Below are 18,956 nucleotides of genomic sequence, written 5' to 3' on the forward strand. Positions count from 1 at the left end.
GTCTGTGAAAAAAACAAAGGGAGAAACTGCCATTTGGCATCAAAGAGAGGTGAGAGCAAGAGAGAGAGCACTAAGACTGGGTTCTGTAAGTATCTTAAGGCACTGAACATCTCCAAGGAGATCTGGTGTGGGGGCAGTGGACTTGGCTCTTGACAGGGCCAGCGTGTTCCTTTTCACCATTTGAGGCAAAATGGGAAAGTGCTTTCCCACCCTGCTGCTGCAGCATCACCCACCCCACCACCTCTGGCGGAGAAGTAGTACTGGCATTAGCTGATTTCCAACAAGACCTCGTGCACTCTGTGAGATTGCGTGGGACTTTGGTGAGATCTCGATCTCACCAGAAACTGGCACCAATGCCAGCCCTGTTTCTCTGCCAGAAGCACAGGCAGTAGGGTGGGCAGGGTGCCCTCGAGGTGCTGCTTTAGGAGCTTCTGCCACCCGGGGCGACTGCTTCACCCTGCCTCATGGGTGGGCCAGGCCAAGCTGTTGGCCCAATTAATCTGTGCTTCTACTTGTGCTCAACTGTATATTTGAAATTCATGCAAATATACTATTACACACAATCAGTGATACCCTTCAAAAGAAAAACCTGGGTAATTGCTGCTGCAGCCCTGGAATGTCTCACCCGCCTGGCAAAAGAAAGGCGAATATAACAATTCACATAAAATTTCAAAGTACACTGGTACCTCGGGTTAAGTACTTAATTTGTTGCGGAGGTCCATACTTAACCTGAAACTGTTCTTAACCTGAAGCACCACTTTAGCTAATGGGGCCTCCTGCTGCTGCTGCGCCACCGGAGCACAATTTCTGTTCTCATCCTGAAGCAAAGTTCTTAACCTGAAGCACTATTTCTGGGTTGGCGGAGTCTGTAACCTGAAGCATATGTAACCTGAAGCATATGTAACCCGAGGTACCACTGTAGATGGGCTCAGAAAATCAGCTAACAGCAGGTGACTTATAGGCCTGGGCAATATATCGATATCACTTGTTGATGAGTGGTAAAAACCTTCAGCGTGACCAGGTTCCCCCCAGCTGCATATTCTCTGAAAGGAAATGACAAGTAAGTAACATCCTAGAGTAGCATCCTAAAGTAATCCTTCTCTTTCTTACCTGTCAGGGCTATAAAAGAACTCGAAATACAGGCTGTTGCTTGCAAGAATAAACATTTTAAAAACTGTCCTATGTCCTGCCTTAGATCTTTCACAGAGTTTGTAATAGTTGAGCTTACGATTATCTGATTGTTTTGTGAGAACAGCGGAAACAATGTTACATATATCATGTAGCTGTTAATAGGCTAAGATAGCTGAACATTGGTCTCCGCAGAGGCAAGTTGCATTGCAAGACTCTGAAAATTTGTCAACAAAGTGCCTCACATCTCTCTATAATTCTTGTGCTTACTGTCTCAGATTTCAGTAACCAATGAACTAGGATCCCATTCCATGAGAGATGTCCAGCAAAAGGGGAACCCAAGATACTCTGAGCTTGCCAGAATGGTCATAACAGTGGGCTGTGTGGAAAACCCAAAAGTGCAACAAGTGAATTTGGGTTTGTGTTTGTTTTTGCAACAGCTGAAAATTAAGCTGTCAGGCAACTGCTGCATTCCCAGATGAAACCCTAGAGTAGGAACTTAGTATATTAGTTGGCTGAATTATCACTGTATTATTTACACTCCTGGAATCTATTAAAAGTGCCCTTCAGGGTTATTTCAAACTTAGCTCGAAGCCTGACCTGTTAAACTTCATACTCTTAATGACCTGAACTTAACTCCTTACCTCATGTGTAGCTTATCCCATACTTAGGATAATATTTTAGACTATTATGACAATATTATAGCTGAAACAGTTGCAAACAGAACATTCCTCAAACCATGTTTTCAGTCTGAAGTTTTTTAAAGCGTTCTTGAAAGTTCTTGAAAACTTGGAAGTGAGTCTTACTGAAATCAATCCAAGTAAATACCATTAGGATTGGGCAGTTAGCCTTCTTTGGGGCTGAAAGGGGCACAGCATTATGTGGAAAGCAGGTGGATCCATCCTCCTCAGTCTCCAATTCTGTATCATTCAAAGGTACATGCCTCAAAGTGATTACACCTGCTAACTGCTAGGGATGGGAGAGAAACTGAAATCAGTTAGCATTTAATTCACACATCCCTAAAATAAAATAAAATATACAAACTGAAATATAGCCATCCTTCAAAAGTTGCAGTTTGCTGAATTTTGCAGTGTAGTTCTCCAATCACGTTATGCATATACAGTGGTACCTCTGGTTAAGTACTTAATTCGTTCTGGAGGTCCGTACTTAACCTGAAACTGTTCTTAACCTGAAGCACCACTTTAGCTAATGGGGCCTCCTGCTGCCACCGCGCCGCCGGAGCACGATTTCTGATCTCATCCTGAAGCAAAGTTCTTAACCTGAAGCACTATTATGGGGTTAGCCGAGTCTGTAACCTGAAGCGTATGTAACCTGAAGCGTATGTAACCTGAGGTACCACATAAAGGACACATTCCAGCCAGGCAAAAACACTCAGGGTGGGAAGCAGAGGCAGTGAGGGGTGTGGCCTGAGAAGAGTTCTGAGGGTCAGATACAGAGGCCTGACAGGCTGGGCCTGAGGTTCCCTGCCTCTGCCATCAAGGGACGAGGCTGGATTCGGCCAACAAGTCCCACTCAGAGAAAGTCCTGCCCTGCTAGCATAACAGGGTTTCACCCCTCTCCTCCCCCTCCCCCTGAACTGGCTCTGGGGAGAGTCAGGAGAACCTCCAGAACAGCCCCACAGGGGGAGGAGAGAGGGGAGACTGTCCCATCTAGCAAGCCAAAATAATTGTGCTGACAGAACGATTGCCATAGCACTATGCTGAATTCCTTCCATGGACTTTCTTCCTCAGCTAATAAATAGCAGCCGAGTTGTAAGTTAGGTATGCTGCCTGCATCAACTGTGCTACGTCCCCCCCCCCCACTTGCAGCTACATGAATAAGATTAGATTAATCATTGAGATTGAGCTGCATGAATAATCTTACATTAATCACTGAGACTGCCAGTGAGTCACAGAAAGATTGGGAGGGGTCAGGAATACAAAATGATGAAAATTCATCCACACTCATGCCTTATCAAGGTGGGGGCCACTTCATCATGGCCCAATCCCATGTCACAGCAGTAAACGGGATACCTGGGACAGTTAGGTGGTCCTTTCCCAGGTAATCAGATCCAACACCTTCCTTCCAGTGGGATACAGTGTCTATGAGAAAAACTCCTTATGATAAACTCTGCCGATGTGTGAGCTCTTGAGCTGTTAAGCAAATGACCTCAATATACACTGTATATTTTTCTGGAGTGTCACCACAGACCTGAAAGAGAGAGAAAACCTCTTTTTTAATGTTTTAAGTGTAACTGCTGCCAGTGTTTGTATTTTAGATGGCTGCTTCTGGTAGTTTGATATTTGTTCTCTTACTTTTTTTTATTTGTATTGTTTTTCTTGTACTGTGAAGCTGTGCTGAGTGCCCTATGGGTAGAGAACTAGGGCAGAAATTGTTTTACATGTGGTCATGGCTATATCAAACAGATACCCCACAAGCCTAGAGCACACTGATCATGCTGCAAGGTGTGCATGTGAAGGAAGACTCAGGATCTCTTCAAAAAAGTAAGTCCCACAGTGAACTCAGTGGGACTTGCTTGTGAGTGAAATGTATAGGACTACAAGGGAGAACTTTTAATCAATCAATTAATTTTTAATTAATCAATTAATTTAATTTTTCAGTATTTCTAACCAAGGTTGTTTTATCTTACAATTTTTTCTTTTCATTTCAACTCCCTTATTTAATCCATTATTAAACAAGGGTGAGCTTCTGCTTCGTGATTTCTAGAACTACTAGATACTAAAAGAGTTGGAATTGATCCAGTTGATAGTAATAACATGAGCCAACATGTACGTTTCATTGTGAACCTAAACAGATAATGTTTAAGTAGATGCATAAACCCAGCCATTTGGAAAGGACATTTCTGTTTATTCGATAGCCACAACAATCAGCATATTGTGAGGGGGGTTTTGCGTGCTGGGGGCAGGAGGATTAGGCTGTATGCCTAAATCCTTTTCTAATTGCTGGATCCAGCTAGGATTCAATTGCTGAAATAGCTAGGCCAGCTTCTTGGTGAGGTAGTGCTCCCCTAAAGTATGGGTAGTGAAGGTAACCAAGGAAATGGTTCCATGTCAGACGGGCAAATGGGTGGGCCCCTGCTCTCTCAGCTAGCTGTTAGTTAGAAGGACAAAGGCCAGAGTTGGGTGTGTTGATGCTTGAGTCTCCCCATTGTAGGCTCAGGTTGTAGGAAACTGAACCATGGGTAAGCGCCTGAAACCCCTGGCATCTTACAACAATATTTATCTTTTAAAAATGGCCTGATTTACACGTAACACCGAAACAGACTATGGCTTGGCATAAGTCCTCGTGGAGTGGCCAGCCTTGTCTAACCCTTGTGCTTGAATTGCAAACGAGATGGTACTGGATTTATCTATATCAGGGGTCAGCAACCTTTTGCAGCCGTGGGTCTGTCCACCATCCCTCAGACCATGTGGTGGGCCGGACTATTTTTTTTGGGGGGGGGGAATGAACAAATTCTTATGACCCACAGATAACCCAGAGATGCATTTTAAATTAAAGGACACATTCTACTCATGTAAAAACACGCTGATTCCTGGACCGTCCATGGGCCTGATTGAGAAGGCGATTGGGCCACATCCGGCCCCCGGGCCTTAGGTTGCCTACCCCTGATCTATATAGATAAATTCCCCAACATTCAACAAATAATCCTCAAACAAAGGAAGTAATCCTTTCAAGCTCCAATGAATAAAAACAATCGTGAGTTTTGAGAACTGCAATTTCAATTTCAAAGCTAAAATTGTTTTTCTAAGTGTTACAAAAATACCCATTTAGATTTGAAGCACTCTTTTAAATCCATGTGTATTAGTGTCTCAGGCTGCCAGATTAAATTAGGGACAACATGCACTGGGGAACTGTGGTGCCTTTCCAATTGTGACTTGCATTTTGTACAGCGGTGGTGTGAGGAAACAAGACAAAAGATATTTCCAAATATGGGATATCTGGCCATCCAAGCTGTCCTCAGCAAGTGATGTTATATCACCATGGAAATGTGTCAAGTCTTTGTGTGCTTTGGAAGAAAAAGATGATTTTTTTTTTTTTGGCATACCTTTTTGGGTGGAGTATGCCGTCTACTCCAATATTGTTATTGGGGGGGACGGGGGGCATACTTAAACAAGGTTACAGATTGAGTTACCAAAAAAACCCCATCCTGTCTTATTTATTTATTTAGGACTATTGCCAGTCCCATCCAAAGTTTTCTGATTACATTTTATTACAGATTCACATATACAGAAAATGAGTCAAATGTTTGCCACAGGCTAGTCCCCCCCCCTGTTATTTTTGAAGAAATATAAATAGAATTTTCTTTTCTGCTGGTTACCCACTGTGTTGTTTATTTTGTTGTTTTTAGTTCATTGTATGATGGTTGTTTTTTAAAATTAAGTTGTGGCCAGACACATCAATCAACTCAACAATATTTCAAAAGGCAGACTATAAATGTTTCTAATTCAACATTACCTGTGAGCAATATAGGTAAGATTTGGGGGCAGAAGAAACACTCATCATATCCTCAGAATCATCTTTTATTAAACGGTACATTTAATATATTGTGGCTCAGCTCTTACACCTAAGAGAGATTTCAGAACTGTGCTGAAATATTCAAGGATGGAGCCCTGGCTCAAAGGAAGCCTTTCCACATTTGCAGGACAGTCACCCTATTGAGACTCTTGCTTTAGCAGTAGGTAAGTGGAGGGCTAGGGATGCAGGTGGCGCTGTGGGTTAAAGCCTCAGCGCCTAGGACTTGCCGATCGAAAGGTCGGCGGTTCGAATCCCTGCGGCGGGGTGCGCTCCCGCTGCTCGGTCCCAGCGCCTGCCAACCTAGCAGTTCGAAAGCACCTCCGGGTGCAAGTAGATAAATAGGGACCGCTTACCAGCGGGAAGGTAAACGGCGTTTCCGTGTGCGGCTCTGGCTCGCCAGAGCAGCGATGTCACGCTGGCCACGTGACCCGGAAGTGTCTCCGGACAGCGCTGGCCCCTGGCCTCTTAAGTGAGATGGGCGCACAACCCCAGAGTCTGTCAAGACTGGCCCGTACGGGCAGGGGTACCTTTACCTTTACCTTTAAGTGGAGGGCTAACTGTGTCTCCATTTTCTCACAGCCCCATAAGATGTGCCACTTGCAGGGAACAAATGGCATTGGCAAATATTCATAATCTACAAAGACCAAGGCATGCCTGTCAACCTGTTACTAGTACCTTACCTGGGCTAATTGGTTGTGTGATCACTAGCAATGAAGGTCAGAACTCAAGTACCTTAAATCATTTTCTAGAAGAGAGGATTTTCACAAGTGCAGCTTTCCTCGTTGCTCTGAATGTGTTGAAACTCTTTCTGTCAAATGTCTTCCCTAGCAATGGTCAGCAGGAGGAAGTAATGCTTGCTTATATAATGGAATTAAGTGGCACCAGATAATATTATAATTCTGAAGGGTCCTGGTAGGAGTGATACTGCCCATGTACATGGCAAACAAAAATTAGCATCTGTGAGCCAATTTATAATATATTGCATATTACTTCAAGAGGATCTTGGGTAACCCAAAAAAGGATGGGCTTCAAAAATATCTTCCTGGAATTCTTTAACAGAAGTTCAGGGGGCAGGGGGAAAGATCAGCTGCCAAAATAAATTGCTCTTAAAATCAAGCATTTATTACTGTGTTCCTGGAAGTTAATATGGCTATCTTAATGAGCTGAAAGAAAGCTTCCTTCTATTTTCTTCTCAGAGAAATTCTGGTCTCTCTTTCTCAGTCATGACCTATTTTTTTGCAAGAGTTCTTGCCAATAGGCTGTAAAATGTGTTGTCCCGAAAGAAAACCATTATCAAAACATGCACTATTTATAGTCCCCATGCCTTAAGCTTCTTGCAATATGTTTCCTGTTCAGACAGACCACTAGTCACCAGAAAGCGTCTCAAGCAGTATTACTAGTCACTTCCTGATCTCTGTGACAAGAAGGATCCCAAGCTAATTGGACTCAGATGATTGGCCACATAAATGGCTTTGTCCCACATGCCTCTGCATACGGTGGTAGGAGGCAATTAGAGAAGTTAAGCTTCAAACTGAAAGGGTGGGGCTGCAGCAGAACAAGGAAAACATGCTTCCTTCTACAGATCTGGAAACCAGCTTAAAACAGTATACACAGTACAGCAGGCCTGGGGAATCTCAGGCCAAGGAACTGAATGTGCTCCACCCCATCAAGTCATCTATCTCTTGCCCTCAATGATCTCCTCAAACAAGGCCCCCATCCCCAGGCTACAGCCCCCACTTGCACCTGCTTAGTGCTTTCTTGAGTGTTTTAGCCTGGCTGGAATGTGTCCTTCAACTTTGGTCCTGCCTCTTGCTGGCTTTTCTAGATGGAGGATGCAGAGTGTTAACTTCTGGCTTTTACATGATTGGAAGGTGGCCTACTCTACAAAGGGAGGGGTCACACCGGTTTGCCTCCAGTCCAAGCCCACAAGGAAACATGGAACTCAGACTGAAAAGGGTTCACCACACTATGGCTATATATAGAATTTTCCTACTTGTGTTTGTTGTTGTTCTCATAGTTGGTTCTAGTTCAGGGTTGGCTAACCTGCAAACTGAATCCAACCTCCCAGGCCCCCACACCTCATCTTTTAAAAAATACAAAAACTACAACATCTTACAGCTCCTGTGGGTCTCCCACTATGATGCCACTCCATTTCCCATTAATTTTTCCCTACTATATATAATCTAATCTAATCTAATCTAATCTAAATCATCTATCTATCTATCTATCTATCTATCTATCTATCTATCTGATGCTTCCATAGGTTCCCTTTGTAACATCAAAACATTTTTCCGATTAACCTATACAGTCCAACTTGTGAGCATAAAATTTTTCTTTTGGAACTAATTCCTCTGTGTAAACAACATGTATTGTGGTTATGGACTGTAGAATTTCACACAGGAGGTGAGCATGTGACGGCCTTCTTGTTTTTATTGGCCTAGTTTGCACTTTGCTCACAGCAAACAATTGTGGGAAGATTCCACCACAGGCACAGATCATGACTGGATGTAACAGAAAGGCACTTCAGAAGGATACCATTACTGTTGTGTTAAAGGCCACTGAGATGCACTTCCCCTGTCCACAACAGCAAGCAGAGCTGTCTCAGTCCCAAAACATGTGCAGAAACTAGACAAAAAAATCAGTAAGGAGAAAATAGATGGTTCACAAAAGTGTTCATTCCGGCTTAACTATGAATATATTTCAAACCTTCTGAAGTCCAATTCTAATCTGAGGTTGACTGTCAGTTCTGCATCTTGCCTCAGAAGTACCTTCCTCCATAATCAGATGCAGATTATGAGGTGAAAGGAATTATGTGAAATATTATCTTCTTTTGCTTTCTTTGCAGGTATGCAATTTCTGCTCCATAAGCAGGAAGGAGCAAGGCATAAATGCTATAATTATTTGCAGTTTGCAGACTAAGGGCCTGCTCAGCAGAGAGTATTTTAGTGATGCAGAATTTAGATCAGACTATCTATTTATGTTTCCAATATCTTTCCTGTTAAATTGTGGGCGAACATATCAGACGACACAGCGATTCTTCAAACAGCTCTTGTTTATTCACAGGCCAGAACAGAACTGAACTGAAGGGTTCAGCCAGCCTGCTTATATAGAGCTCCACTACAATGCAACAGTAACAACTTTCTGTAACTATCCAATCATTGAACGTCACTTTCAATTCCTTATTTGCATATGTAGACCTGAGTGAAAACTATGGTATCTACAGTATCCCTCTGCTGGCCCAGGGCGAGAATTTCAGTACATAACATTTCCCTCGTAGAACACACAAGGATTGTTACACTCAACCATACACTGAGGACTTTCATTTGAACTAGTGGGGGCAAAGACTTGAACTCTGACTTCAAAACTATGAGCCATACCTTCAAATCAATTCACATGCTACAAGTTAAACTTGGTTAAATTTGGTTTGAGGCTCTCAGGATCAGACTTACCTTGGCATCATGCATACCAAGGCAACAGCCACATCACGACAGCCTCCTCAGCATGAATATTCTGAGGCTTTTTAGTTCAGTAAGCCAGTGCTCAATGCTTCATCACACTTTAGCATAAACAAGAAATGAACATGGAGCAATTGGGTTTCAATATGGGACATAACCTCTACCCTTCATCTCAGACACTCTGTAGTGTCACTAAGTGGTTTGGTCACTAGGTGGCATTGGACTTAGATGGATTTGTTTGGAGTCAGGCATTTCCAGTTACTGGTCTTTTCCTAACTCACTTCCTGACTGGTGTGCCCTCTAAGGGTCAAATAAGGCATTACACTCAATGTGTAATGTACAGTGGTACCTCAGGTTACATACGCTTCAGGTTACAGACTCCGCTTACCCAGAACCTCGGGTTAAAAACTTTGCTTCAGGATGAGAACAGAAATCGTGCTCTGGTGGCACGGCTGCAGCAGGAGGCCCCATTAGCTAAAGTGGTGCTTCAGGTTAAGAACAGTTTTAGGTTAAGAACGGACCTTCGGAACAAATTAAGTACGTAACCAGAGGTACCACTGTACAGCTAAGTCTTCTTTTACTCCCACTTCATTTTAGCCTCAAGATCCTCCAGTGTCAGTCCACCATGAAGGAAGTTTATCCTTCCCTCCCCTGGCTCTTTTGGGGCAAGGTCTCTCTGGACAGCTTACTAAAGAAAATTCTAAGCACAAATTATTATTATTATCATCATCATCATCATCATCATCATTATATTAATATCCTGCATTTTCCCCCGATGGGACTCAAGGTAGCTGACAGATAAAAGCAAAAATTGCTTAAAAAATCAATAATTAAAAAACAATTAAGCATTAACAGAATCAAAACTTTATGCACTTATAAAATCTATTTAAAACATACAAATACTGTAACTACAAAAAAACAGCACAACACCAGCCCTTTCATTAAAAGCAAACAGTTCCCCGAAGCCTGTTGCAACAAGGTTTTCATCTGGCGGCAGAAGGACAACGAGGAGTGGGACTAGTCTTGTTTCTCAACGGAGGCAGTTCCAAGGTCTGGGAGCAGATTTTTCAAAAGAAAAATCGATTGAACAAACATATAGACATACTGTATAAATAAGCCAACATATAAAAAGCCTGTGACCAGATTAATGGGGGGGGGGGGGGGAGCTGTAATCTAGAATATGGTTGATGGAGGCATAGGCTTGGGTTTAGCATTGGAATTATAAAGCCTAAAGCTAAACTAGATGGGAAGCAATCGGCTACATCTGTTTAGCCCCAGGGCATGGTCTGAAGGCTCATGATACAGTGAACTTGCTGAAGCCATGCAGGTCTGAGTTTGAGCAATGCCTGGGAGACTGCTTGGCAATCCTTAGTATACTGCCTTGAATTACAACATGGTAGAAAGGCAGGATATCAAGCAGTACTGTCCTTTCCCTTTTTTAAAAAAATATATTTTTGCATTTTCTATTTTATATATACAAGCGAAATAAAAACATAAACATATAATCCCTTTTGACTTCCCCACCCCATTGTGGATCTTAATATAACGATTTTTTCCCTCTGTGTCTCTTTCATAACTCATAAATCCTTTATCATTACATCATTTTTACTACAAGTTTTCTGTCAATCCTACCAATGTGTGTAATTGTTTACAATAGTTTTTCAAATAGATTATAAACTTCCCCCATTCTTCATACACCAGTTTCCTTATAACATGATTTAAACTTTATGAACTTTAACCTTGCCATACCACAAATAGGCATGCCGACCAAATCTGTTATCGTGTCCTTCAAGATCTAATATGGAACCGTTTTCCAATGATATCCGTTCCTTTAACCAGCAAAGACAAGACGCCTCAAAATATAATGTCAAATCTGGTAAGGAAAACCCACCTCTTTCTTTGGCATCTCTCAATAATTTATACTTTATTATTAGTTTCTTTCCCTGCCAGATAACTCTAGGGATATCTTTCTGCCATTCTCTAAAGCATATTGTATTGCTGATCGCTGGTATTGTTTGAAACAGAAATAACATTTTGGGTAGCACATTCATTTTTATCACATATTGTACAGTATATCCTTCCCATAAGTGACAGGTTCATCCTTCCCCAAATTTCTAGGCCCTTCTATAAGGGTCTTTTAAAATGTTTATATTCCTTGGAGTTAACCATACTCCTAAATATTTAATTTTATTTTCAATCATTAACCCTGTTGATAATTGTAGATCATTTTTATCTGGTCATTCATATTTCCCACCATAATTTTTGTCTTTTTTAAAAAAGTTTAAAACCTGCTACCTCTCCAAATTCAGAATTTTTTTATAAATCCCTTTGTACTCTGACCATGGGTTCCTCTACCAATATCACCACATCATCTGCAAATGCCTTAAGTTCATATGCTCTCTGCCCCCATTGCCGAAAAGAGGTTGCATTGAAAAGTTATCAAAGGAGAGAGGGTGTTTTTTGTGATATCATAGGGTTTTTTTCTTTTTAGCTTACATTACTTTCAAAGTGGGGAGGAGGTATTTGTGTCTGTCCTTTCTTCCATTGTACAAATAATCTTTCTGATGATCTGCATTCTGCAGCCTTCCCAGGTGCCAGATGGGGAGGGGGAGGTGTCAGAAGCTGAAGAGGTAACAGGGTTTACTGAGCAGGAAGAGTCTGTGGCAGAGAGCAGGCCAGAATCAGAGGCAGAAGAGGAGGCTGAAGATCAGGCAGGCTGCTGAAGAATGGGACAAATTCACAAGAACTACAAAATCAGGTTCTCTAAGCCAAAAACTGTTTGATAAATCAAAGTGACCACATTCCTCCTGAAGTCACTTATTACCCAACAACAGCTAAGTGGATTCCAAACTGCAGTCAGTATTGTCTAGATGATGCCGACAGACTGATAAACGTTCACCCTGGAGCATAAATGGACTGACCTTTTACCCACAATAGCAGCTCCCAGTCACTCACTCCTCAGAACCTACCTTCTTCCGTGTAGCCTTTGTTTTAATCCCCTCAGTCTCCACTGAAACCAAGTTTTAAGTATGTGTAAGCTGTACTTAAGTGCACACTGATTTTCTCACATCTGCCTCTGTTTCCCCATTCCTTGTCCTAGATAATGCCCTGTGAATATGGATTAAGAACCCAGCACTGGAACCGCAGTGAGGTCACAGCAAACGGGAGTGTGAACACAACCTGAGTTCCAGTATCGGCTGTGGAAAATATGAAGTAATAAATGTAGAACAAGCATGAGCAGACTACATTTTTTCTGACCACTGAGTAACCACAAGCTGCCTCCCAGCCCCCACTCTGCCACACACACATTTAGTACAAAGGGGAAGAATTTCCAGGTCGGAAGGAATGACTCCCAGACAGGGACCTGTCATTTTTAAAATTAAACACTGCCTACGACTTATGACTGTATCACTAAGCTTGCCAGCCCCTGACTCAAGGAGACAACGCTTGTTACTTTAACAGCTTCAAGGCAGCAAGATATTATTAAGGAGCGATGACTCCCACTCCCACCCCTTCTATTGCCTTTTCTTCATACCACCCATGACAACTTTCTGCTTTGCTAACACTTTTCAGAATCCTACTCTACTCATAGGCGTGCAATGAAAGAAACAGAAATACAACAATAACAACTTTTATTATATGGCTCGATAAAAAGAGCAATACTGCCTTGACTGTGGGATCACTTGTTCAGATTTAATGGCAAACCATGATTTGACACTATCAATCAGTAAGTTTATTGTACTATCCAAAGGCCACGGCAGTCTCATTATAATTTGTCAGACTACAAACCATAATGTAAAACAAATACCAACAATATACCAACAATAATATGAAAAAAGAGAAATCATAAATATTATCAGCTAGGTCAAATCTAGCTCAGCTTCAGATTAAACCACCAAGGCTCCACTATGTAAATCTGCACTTGCTCACACTTAATTAGTTACTTCCATAGTTGTAGAAAACGATGGTTTGCTGTTACATCTGAACCAACAAGTTACAGTTTGTGTCCTCAGCTCCCTTGTAAGTAAGGGTGGGATATATAAATTTAATAAATAACATAAATAATACATTGTGCAAGCCAGAATTGCAAATCAGAGTTTGATCCTGGTGTGCAAGGCAAGTGCAAACCATAGTCTGCTGTTCCAGATGCAATTGCAAAGGATTGCTTGATGCCAAAGGTATTACATCAGAAGGTGGGTGTGAGCAGAAGATTCCTTCCCATAGCACCAAGCAGGAGCTTGGCATTATTTGTGAATTGACCAGGTGAAGTGATCATGTTCTCGTTCCTCCTCAGACTGCAGATCTTGTATTCACATAGTCAGTAGGGTGGCTAGATGCAATGGAAGTCTTGTGTTCCTGTATCTTTAATAATTGCACAGAAGAGAACATTTCGGCAGGTCTGGAGATTTCATCATCTCGTCATTACAAAACACACCTTCCAAGCACTACTACTTCCTACACAGTCACCACCAGAGGCTTAGGAGCTCTCGCCTCTTTTGCATTTGGGTCATCCTCATAGGCAATGGAATCTGGCTCAAATACTGCCTGCATGCCACTGATTCCATTCATGTACACAAGGGGATGTTGAGAGGCAGCGAACAGCACAGTAGAGAAGAGTAATTTCTTCCTGGCCATCAGTGTATGCATTGCAAACTCCATTGGGTAGACTCTCCTCCAAGAAGGAAAGAAGAGTACATTGCAGGTGCCGTTCCACCCTGGAGTCCTCTTGCAAAAACAAAGTCTTATAACTGTCCCCGTGTGAGTGGAAGGAGAAGTCTTTTGCAATCGCAAACACTCCAATAACATTATCATGTGGATATTGGACAAACCGTGACCATAACCCAAGTAGCTCAAGACATTTTTTACTTAAAATATTCTCTCTTATTGGATTTGGGTAAATGCCAAAGTGTAAGTGCCCCGGGTCTTTCTCTGGAAACCAAAAGGAGGGAGGTTTGCCTTTTACTTCTTTGTTAAAAGCCCTAATAATAAACAAGATGGAATAATTGAAAGAGCTATACAAACGTTAGCTTTTTTTAACTGTGTTAGAAAATAAGGATTTGGGTAGGTATGTGAGCTAATCACATTGTAATTAAACCATTCAACAATGCACCTTTTTGTTCAGTGTGCAGGCTCAAAGCCAGGCATGGAGGAGTACAGAGAGAGAGAGAATGCAAGAAGGAGGAAAATGTTCAGAGAGCTTAATGTACGTTGCTTCAGCTTTAAGGACCAGCTCCATCAGTCAGCACGCTGGAGAAGGAGTGGGCAGAAGGTAGATCTGGACAGCTCCTGATAGATATCTGGGCGATTTCAAGCAGTTTGCCAAGGAATTCTAACTCAATGTGATGCCAATACAGCATATCTCTGAATGCTGGGTGTGGGTTTTTTACCTTCATACAATATCATTTAATTTTATTTTTTGTGTGGATGACCCTTTCAGGATAGAGTTGAATGCCTGTGCAACACATTTATCTTTATCTCAGCCACAAGGTCATGTGCTAATATTTACAGATGTGGCAATACTGTAGTAAACTTTGTGTGGGTAACCATTTAATAAGGATCTGCAATGAACCAGCTTCCTGGAAATAATGGTCATGCCTTAGACAAAAAAATGTCTGATTTAAAAGGGCAGATTCCAGTATTATTCCACAAATGGCAAAAAATAAAAAATAAAAAATACTAATGTTTGAAATATGGTGCTCAGATTAGTAAGATCTCAAATAATGTTCAGAATGAGACAGGACATAAGTAGCTGCGGCAAATATTCCAAATAAAGGAAGATAAAAATCACTAAATTTAGCAAGATTATATTTAGCAGCCTTGAGTGCCGTAAATATTTCAGCCCCTCCATAATGAGCAATAAAATCTCTTCTAGCCAGAGACACACAGAGCATCAAAATAGACTGTTGGTTGCTAATAAAAAAACAATCACAAGCAGAATTGCCCTCTTTCCATAAAGGCATATGCAGTTATGAAGGTTTACATGGCATTTTCACCAGCATATTTGAATAGCCAGGGAACTGAAATTGGTTTCTCTGTAACTACAACATGGACTACATTCAGTAATGCTACTTCTAGAGTCCTAGTGATGCACATTGGCAGGAAATCTGCGCACATTCATTCTAACGATGCAGAAGGCAATAAAGACAAACACATTTGAAAAACACACATGGCTCTCACTCTCCTTTCCGAAAGCTCCCAGCAATACTGTTCTCCACTTTTGATGCTTCCTTTCCCCCCCAAACATTCACCGCTTCCTGTAGTTCAAATTTGTACAAACCCCTGAAATGCTTTTCCTCTCATAGTCCTGGTATGGGTTTCCACCTATGGGCAGCTGTTAGGTTGGTTGGTTCAAAGAGCGGGGCCTTTAGCAGTGACACCATTATTATTGATACGGTGATTAATATGATAGGTTGCAGCCACCCAGTGAGGACATTCAGGCCTATGTGGGACTGATGCATAGCTCCTTCAACAGCCAGGAGATTCAGCTGCAGAAAGGAATTTGTTTGGAAACTGTAAAAGAAAAGGAGTGGGGACTTCCATAAATTGTTAGTCTGCTGTAGTGACTATTGTATTGCCATCTATTTTGATGGTTGTTTGAATATATACTGTAAACCACCTCAAGACCTTGGTGGGGTATAAATGCTCCTAAATAAATAAAATAAATTTATAATTACATTTCTTTCCTGCCCTTCGCCGCAAGAAGGAATTCTCTCTCCAAGCAGGTATGCAGGATGTGTACTGATTCAGGAAGCAGGTGGATTTGGTTAGTGGGTTTTTAATCTTGCTATGGATGTTACTGTGAGAACTCTCTGTTCCAGCTATTTTTTGTTATGCTGTATTATCACCTGAGGGCCAATACCATTTTATCTGTTGTTTTTAGTGACACTGTTGTTTTAAAATGTGTTTATATATTCTAAGATGCCTTGAAGGCTCTTCTGGACCATGTTGACAAGGTAAAAATATTTAAAGCATCCATGAAATAAATATTGTTATTTACAACTGAAGGGAAAACCCTCAGAAGGAATTTCAGTTTCTTCGTCTGCAAGTAATCTATTTGGGTACCTTTATTTGAACTGAGGGATTAGGTGTACTGACTTAGAAAACCACTTACATAAAACAAGAGAAGGTATACCAGCAGACATTTCATGGGACCAGGCCTTCAGGGAATGTGTAGGCACTGATGGTACAGTATTTTCACAGCTAGTCTCATTCATGGCAGGTGGATTAATCACAGTATGTAAAGTTAGTGAGTCAGTCAAAGGGAGAAAACCACTAAGCCTTTGGAGTAAGGATTACTGGCAGCTGTGCCTGGGGTTTGCTGTGTAAAAATAATGAATTAAAACAAAGGGAAGGAGTCTGCAGCATTATTGGTGTAGGTTGGCACCACTAAGTTGACTTATGAAATGTACAAGCAACTTCGCTGATCTAACAGAATCTGAATCAATGAGCCGTCTTAGATTAATTGTAGAAATTGTTGGTGCTAGTTGAGAAGTGCTAGTGACTGCTCTGTCCTTTCTCCTTTAGCTGGGGTCTGGAGTCGGACTTTGCATAGCAATGCAGCAAGAAGAAAGTGATTAGACACTGGATCTTTGAAAGCGGATATAGGAACAATGGTCTTTCCAAATATATGCTTTAAAAATTCCCACAAATTGTGTCTTCCTCTACATCTTTGTCTGATAGCCTACCCTAAACTATACTGTTTTTAGGAGAGGGGAGTCCTGGTATCTGGGTGCCAAATGAATCAGTGTAGACATACTCAGTGAGTTGTAAAGGCATTAACTGATGTCATTAGATGGTGGCCTGCTAGAGACTTCAAGAAAGTGCCACATAGAAGCATCTGTACCAAGTGTGGGATAACCAGCCTCATATAACCAACATGGTTAAGTCTAGTTAATGCATGAAGGGGTTAAAGCCATAAAGTAAGCTGTCCTGCCAGGCTTAGCTCACCTTGGGAGGGATTAGGTAATCAAGCCTTTGTTCCCCATCTGTCTACCTAAAGAACTCAGTGTGTGAAGAGGCTAAGGACTCAGGTATACAGCTGCAATTAAAATGTTTTAAGTGTGCTGTAAAGTGCATTATACAAATGTGACACTAGATGGGGATTGTGAGCTACGGCAAATTCAATATCCTCTTCAAAACTTTTTTTTAAAAAAGGGCATTTTCAGAACACTTTTAATATGTGTCTAGATTCCACCTAAGATGCTTGCTCCAGCTTAGCCACATGCCTCTCACAAGCCACTCTTTAATTCCTATATCAATAAGTTAAGAACTTTCACTTCTGTAGCTAAGAAATGTTTTGCTGCCTGTGCAACTTTTTCTGAATGCTGTATGGAAAAGCACATGAATCTGATCTTTGGAAAGTTTGTAAGTGAACAATTTTTAGCTTACCAAATTTGTAGTCTCTTTCTACTCTAGGAGAAGAAGGGAACTTTAGAAGTAAGTTAGAAGAGCATATTTTAAAGGTCCAGCAGTCTATATTTCCATGCTTTACTTTGCTGCATATTTTGTGATTTTTGTGTGTGATTAAATCCTCGTCTGGGGTTCTCTCACCAAAGAGTACTTGCCCCAAACCTGGATCTTGGCATCCAGGAAGTCTCTTTTCCATATACCTATTTTGCCCTTGCAATGAACACCACATGGATCAAAACTGCTGTCCACTCACCCATCCCCACCTATCCACCACTAACATCTAGGTAGTAGTGGCTTGAATGTGCATGAAGTAACCTCCCTCCCTCCCTGGCCACAGCTCAGCAGCAATGGTAGCCAAGAATGAAAGCAAACACTGAAGAAAAGGAATGGCAACCCATTATTAGTTTGGGTGTGATCCACCAGTTGAAGACCAATAAAATAAGGACCATAATACCAAATCCAGGATAGTCTGCCTCTTCTGCATATAAACTAGCACTGTGTGCAGGAATTGTTTGTGTGGGTGTTGCTGTGTATGTGTGCTGCCAAGGGCGTTGGGGTGAGGGGAAAAAATCTGGCTAAATTTGTGCATGCCTCTCTATCATGACGTGGATCCCCCATAACTCCACTTCTTACAATATTGTCATTTGAAGCAGAAGCTAATAAAAATTTTTTTACAGGGTCCCACACTCCACAGCATTGTGCAATGGCTGAAACAGAATGACTGTGCCTCTCCCTGCCCCAAGTACGTTATTAAAGTATAAACACAGTGGCAGCTACCGGAGCCATTATAAACCACCAGAGTGATGTTTGTGCAAAGAGTAGGTAAGTAATAACACATGCTGCCCCACTTGCTCCGGTTGCTTAAGAAACACTGCATGCTTTGAAGAAATAGTTTATTTAAGTCGCTTATAAAACAGCAACTTCCTTTACTATTAAAGGCTTACCCAATAATTCATCTGACTTAAAGAGATTTCAGATCAAGCCTTGATAGAACCTTGAGGCTTGTACTCGCAGCGACGTGCTCTGCCTCTCCTAATCCCTAACATTATTCAACTGTGTTTTTCTGTCCACACATCACATGTGTTTGGAAGTTTGATCAAAGAGGAAGTCAGTATCTCTTTTTAAAAGTGTAGACCAACAACTCGCAAATTGTATATTGCGGAAGAACTGCTACTGTGGCATAATGTTTCCAAGCTCACACCTCTTCCTATTCATACATTTTATGTTAGCCTACATGCCACATGGGGATGTGGGTGGCGCTGTGGGTTAAACCACAGAGCCTAGGACTTGCCAATCAGAAAGTCGGCGGTTCAAATCCCCGTGGTGGGGTGAGCTCCTGTTGCTCGGTCCCTGCTCCTGCCAACCTAGCAGTTCGAAAGCATGTCAAAGTGCAAGTACATAAATAGGTACCACTCTGGTGGGAAGATA

At 41.7% G+C, this 18,956-nt stretch overlaps 1 long non-coding RNA gene across 1 annotated transcript; it reads right to left on the reverse strand.

The window, feature by feature from the left end:
• Window positions 1–1,084: 1,084 nt before the first annotated feature.
• LOC309359130 lies at window positions 1,085–6,597 on the reverse strand. Its single transcript, XR_014163723.1, has 3 exons — window positions 6,345–6,597; window positions 3,162–3,339; window positions 1,085–2,097 (listed from the first exon to the last, which is right to left on the reverse strand). It is a non-coding gene; the product is annotated as an uncharacterized lncRNA (long non-coding RNA).
• Window positions 6,598–18,956: the final 12,359 nt, after the last annotated feature.

The sequence above is a fragment of the Podarcis melisellensis genome, assembly GCF_964234715.1.
Source record: "Podarcis melisellensis genome assembly, chromosome: 1".
In the NCBI taxonomy this organism is placed as follows: Eukaryota; Metazoa; Chordata; class Lepidosauria; order Squamata; family Lacertidae; genus Podarcis; species Podarcis melisellensis.